Below are 6,384 nucleotides of genomic sequence, written 5' to 3'. Positions count from 1 at the left end.
AACAGCAAAGGGCACGGCAAAGGGCACGGCTAAGGGTACGGCAAGAGGTACGGCAAAGGAAACAGCAAGGGGTACGGCAAAGGGAACGGCAAAGGGAACAGCAAGGGGTACGGCAAAGGGAACAGCAAAGGGAACAGCAAGGGGTACGGCAAAGGGAACAGCAAAGGGAACAGCAAGGGGTACGGCAAAGTGCACGGCAAGGGAACGGCAAAGGGAACAGCAAGGGAACGGCAAAGGGCACGGCAAGGAGAGAAGGGGGATAATCAAGAAGAAAGATGGAATATACGTGAAGGATAAATACGAAAAGGGGAAAAATAAGGAAAAATGACGAAAGAGAGGAAAGCAACGTCAGATGGAAAGTAGGAAGACGTGAGTGAAATTTAAAAAAAAAAAGAATAAACATTAATTTGAAAAAAAAGGAGACGAAAGGGAGAGTAACAAAAGAGGCAGAATGAAGCAGACAGAAGTGGAGGGGAAAGGAGAGGGGAGAAGAGAAGACGAATAAAAGGAAAAACAGAGGAGGGGAAAGGCCGAGCGACAGCAGAAGGAGCCAACGACCTCCCATCCCCCACCGTCCACCTCCCCCCCCCCCCCGCCCCCCGTGAAGAGTCCGCGTTCGTAGCGTCTGTGCGAACCCTGAAGCAAACACTCTGACGGCTTGTGTGGGAAGACTATAGGGCGGAGAGGCAGCCGGCACTCCGCGGTGCCAAATGACGTTGATGGTCCCGATGTGCCTGGACCTCTCATAGCCACCCCCCCCCCCCCCACACACACACACACACACAAAACACCCCTTCACCCACTCGCCGCTACTTGTGAGGCCTGGAGAGTTTGAGGGAGGAGAGGGGTTGGGACCGGCAGGGGGGGAGGGGATGTAGGGGGAGAGGGACCGGCAGGAGGGAGGGAATTGAAGGGGTGGGACCGGCAGGGGCGGAAGAAATGGAGGGGGGGGACCGGCAAGGGGGAGGGAATGGAGGGGGGGACTGGTAGAGGGGAGGATATGGAGGGGTGGGAGGAGAGGGAGTGGATGGAAGGGAATGGAGGGACAAGGAGGGAAGGGGCAAGAATAGAGAGGGAAATATGAACGGAATGGAGGGAGGGGAGGGAAGAGAGGCAAGAGGGAATGAAGAAGGGGATGGGGAAAGAAAAGAATGGGAGGAGAAGGAGGAAATGGAGGGGAAAGAGAGAATGGAGAAATTGAAGAGAGAGGAAGGGATGAATGGAAATGAAGGGAACGTAGGGGAGTCCCGGGGGCAGAAAGAGGAGGAGGGGAAGAGAAGGGGAGTGGGGGGGGGGGGGGGGGCGACGATATTCTCCGCCGCAAAACCCGCTAACTGACGGAGCGCTAAAGGTGCGGGAGATAAATGACTTTATATTCTGCTTAATTTCTTGATTCTTCCATATTGTTGATATGAATGTTATCGATAGATGGATGGATGGATGGGTGGCTAGATGAATAGATGGATAGACGGATAGAGAGAGAAAGATGGATGGATGGATGGATGGGTGGGCGGGTGTTTGAGTGGGTGGGTGGATACATGGATGGTTGGATGGTTGGATGGATGAATGGCTGGCTGGTTCTAAAAATAGAGTAATAAGAATGAAAATATAATAATGGTGATTGAGTCACTTGACCAGACCCAATCAACAGAGTAACTAAAACGCCCCCCCCACAAAAAAAAAATAATAATAATAATAATAAAAAATATGGATATGGATACCAGTTACCTTTGTTTATGGGATTTGTAGATTACGATAAAGCCGTGTAACAACATTGAAGAGAAAATTACTAGAGGACGAATCACGACAGATAATAACTTTATAGTGGAAGAGCATGAATACACTAAGCTAAAAGAAACGATAATATCTGATAATGAAATAGGTAAGGAAATAGATGTTAGAATAATGAACGGCTCGGAAGATTTGGAGAATACACCCAGTTTCTATTAAACAGAATGTCATGACATAGGGAGCAGATGCATGGGTCTTGACTAGCTAGCACAAACAAAGACTTGCAAGAGCGCAGATCAGTCAATCAATAATAGGAGCTAACACCGGATGCAGGTTGCATTGCCACATCCGCCCTTCGTCTCCAGCCACGTGAATCGCCCTTGGACAGCTCATCAGGACTTCCTCATGACAGATCTGATCGATTTCCCCAGACCATGGCTCTCTTGGTCGTCCCACAAGGACCTGTTGCAAAAGAGACCAAGGCACAGGGTGGAATCCAGGTTTTTGCTGTCGTGAAGACATTGAAAGAAGAAGCTAGATGTAGCATCCAGCATCCTTTGCAGCACTTTTTTGTACGAGGTTATAGACTTGTCATTAATCCATATAAATTTAGTAAGGATTTCTCTATGTCTTAGGATCTCCGAGAGTGATTCACGATGCAATGAGTCGATGTAGGCTGCAAGCAACCTACGCCCGAACTTGAGGACACTCTTCAAAGACCTACGCCCAAACTTGAGGACACTCTTCAAAGACCTACGCCCGAACTTGAGGACACTCTTCAAAGACCTACGCCCAAACTTGAGGACACTCTTCAAAGACCTACGCCCAAACTTGAGGACACTCTTCAAAGACCTACGCCCAAACTTGAGGACACTCTTCAAAGACCTACGCCCAAACTTGAGGACACTCTTCAAAGACCTACGCCCGAACTTGAGGACACTCTTCAAAGACCTACGCCCGAACTTGAGGACACTCTCCAAAGACCTAAGCCCGAACTTGAGGACACTCTTCAAAGACCTACACCCGAACTTGAGGACACTCTTCAAAGACCTGCGCCCGAACTTGAGGACACTCTTCAAAGACCTACGCCCGAACTTGAGGACACTCTTCAAAGACCTACGCCCGAACTTGAGGACACTCTTCAAAGACCTACGCCCGAACTTGAGGACGCTCTTCAAAGACCTACGCCCGAACTTGAGGACGCTCTTCAAAGACCTACGCCCGAACTTGAGGACACTCTTCAAATACCTACGCCCGAACTTGAGGACACTCTTCAAAGACCTACGCCCGAACTTGAGGACACTCTTCAAAGACCTACGTCCGAACTTGAGGACACTCTTCAAAGACCTACGTCCGAACTTGAGGACACTCTTCAAAGACCTACGCCCGAACTTGAGGACACTCTTCAAAGACCTACGCCCGAACTTGAGGACACTCTTCAAAGACCTACGTCCGAACTTGAGGACACTCTTCAAAGACCTACGTCCGAACTTGAGGACACTCTTCAAAGACCTGCGCCCGAACTTGAGGACACTCTTCAAAGACCTGCGCCCGAACTTGAGGACACTCTTCAAAGACCTGCGCCCGAACTTGAGGACACTCTTCAAAGACCTACGTCCGAACTTGAGGACACTCTTCAAAGACCTACACCCGAACTTGAGGACACTCTTCAAAGACCTGCGCCCGAACTTGAGGACACTCTTCAAAGACCTACGTCCGAACTTGAGGACACTCTTCAAAGACCTACACCCGAACTTGAGGACACTCTTCAAAGACCTACGCCCGAACTTGAGGACACTCTTCAAAGACCTACGTCCGAACTTGAGGACACTCTTCAAAGACCTAAGCCCGAACTTGAGGACACTCTTCAAAGACCTAAGCCCGAACTTGAGGACACTCTTCAAAGACCTACACCCGAACTTGAGGACACTCTTCAAAGACCTGCGCCCGAACTTGAGGACACTCTTCAAAGACCTACGTCCGAACTTGAGGACACTCTTCAAAGACCTAAGCCCGAACTTGAGGACACTCTTCAAAGACCTAAGCCCGAACTTGAGGACACTCTTCAAAGACCTAAGCCCGAACTTGAGGACACTCTTCAAAGACCTACGTCCGAACTTGAGGACACTCTTCAAAGACCTACGCCCGAACTTGAGGACACTCTTCAAAGACCTAAGCCCGAACTTGAGGACACTCTTCAAAGACCTACGCCCGAACTTGAGGACACTCTTCAAAGACCTACGCCCGAACTTGAGGACACTCTTCAAAGACCTACGCCCGAACTTGAGGACACTCTTCAAAGACCTGCGCCCGAACTTGAGGACACTCTTCAAAGACCTACGCCCGAACTTGAGGACACTCTTCAAAGACCTAAGCCCGAACTTGAGGACACTCTTCAAAGACCTACGTCCGAACTTGAGGACACTCTTCAAAGACCTACGCCCGAACTTGAGGACACTCTTCAAAGACCTAAGCCCGAACTTGAGGACACTCTTCAAAGACCTAAGCCCGAACTTGAGGACACTCTTCAAAGACCTACGTCCGAACTTGAGGACACTCTTCAGAGACCTACGCCCGAACTTCAGGACACTCTTCAAAGACCTACGCCCGAACTTGAGGACACTCTTCAAAGACCTACGCCCGAACTTGAGGACACTCTTCAAAGACCTACGCCCGAACTTGAGGACACTCTTCAAAGACCTACGTCCGAACTTGAGGACACTCTTCAAAGACCTAAGCCCGAACTTGAGGACACTCTTCAAAGACCTACGCCCGAACTTGAGGACACTCTTCAAAGACCTACGCCCGAACTTGAGGACACTCTTCAAAGACCTACGTCCCAACTTGACGACACTCTTCAAAGACCTACGCCGGACTTGAGGACCCTCTTCAAAGACCTAACTCCGAACTTGAGGACACTCTTCAAAGACCTACGCCCGAACTTGAGGACACTCTTCAAAGACCTACGTCCGAACTTGAGGACACTCTTCAAAGACCTACGCCCGAACTTGAGGACACTCTTCAAAGACCTACGCCCGAACTTGAGGACACTCTTCAAAGACCTACGCCCGAACTTGAGGACACTCTTCAAAGACCTACGCCCGAACTTGAGGACACTCTTCAAAGACCTACGCCCGAACTTGAGGACACTCTTCAAAGACCTACGCCCGAACTTGAGGACACTCTTCAAAGACCTACGTCCGAACTTGAGGACACTCTTCAAAGACCTACGCCCGAACTTGAGGACACTCTTCAAAGACCTACGCCCGAACTTGAGGACACTCTTCAAAGACCTACGCCCGAACTTGAGGACACTCTTCAAAGACCTACGCCCGAACTTGAGGACACTCTTCAAAGACCTGCGCCCGAACTTGAGGACACTCTTCAAAGACCTACGCCCGAACTTGAGGACACTCTTCAAAGACCTACGCCCGAACTTGAGGACACTCTTCAAAGACCTGCGCCCGAACTTGAGGACACTCTTCAAAGACCTACGCCCGAACTTGAGGACACTCTTCAAAGACCTACGCCCGAACTTGAGGACACTCTTCAAAGACCTACGCCCGAACTTGAGGACACTCTTCAAAGACCTACACCCGAACTTGAGGACACTCTTCAAAGACCTACGCCCGAACTTGAGGACACTCTTCAAAGACCTACGCCCGAACTTGAGGACACTCTTCAAAGACCTACGCCCGAACTTGAGGACACTCTTCAAAGACCTACGCCCGAACTTGAGGACACTCTTCAAAGACCTGCGCCCGAACTTGAGGACACTCTTCAAAGACCTACGCCCGAACTTGAGGACACTCTTCAAAGACCTACGCGCGAACTTGGGGACCCGAACTTGAGGACACTCTTCAAAGACCTACGCCGAACTTGAGGACACTCTTCAAAGACCTACGCCCGAATTGAGGACACTCTTCAAAGACCTACGCCCGAACTTGAGGACACTCTTCAAAGACCCACGCCCGAACTTGAGGACACTCTTCAAAGACCTACGCCCGAACTTGAGGACACTCTTCAAAGACCTACGCCCGAACTTGAGGACACTCTTCAAAGACCTACGCCCGAACTTGAGGACACTCTTCAAAGACCTACGCCCGAACTTGAGGACACTCTTCAAAGACCTACGCCCGAACTTGAGGACACTCTTCAAAGACCTGCGCCCGAACTTGAGGACACTCTTCAAAGACCTGCGCCCGAACTTGAGGACACTCTTCAAAGACCTACGCCCGAACTGCATGACTCTATTCAAAGACCTGCGCCCGAACTTCAGGACACTCTTCAAAGACCTGCGCCCGAACTTGAGGACACTCTTCAAAGACCTACGCCCGAACTTGAGGACACTCTTCAAAGACCTACGCCCGAACTTGAGGACACTCTTCAAAGACCTACGCCCGAACTTCAGGACACTCTTCAAAGACCTGCGCCCGAACTTGAGGACACTCTTCAAAGACCTGCGCCCGAACTTGAGGACACTCTTCAAAGACCTACGCCCGAACTTCAGGACACTCTTCAAAGACCTGCGCCCGAACTTGAGGACACTCTTCAAAGACCTACGCCCGAACTTCAGGACACTCTTCAAAGACCTACGCCCGAACTTGAGGACACTCTTCAAAGACCTACGCCCGAACTTGAGGACACTCTTCA

This window comes from Penaeus japonicus, unplaced genomic scaffold (genome assembly GCF_977035675.1).
Source record: "Penaeus japonicus unplaced genomic scaffold, GWHDUDI00000001_assembly GWHDUDI00000013, whole genome shotgun sequence".
In the NCBI taxonomy this organism is placed as follows: Eukaryota; Metazoa; Arthropoda; class Malacostraca; order Decapoda; family Penaeidae; genus Penaeus; species Penaeus japonicus.
Note: the sequence above shows the minus strand (reverse complement) of the source record.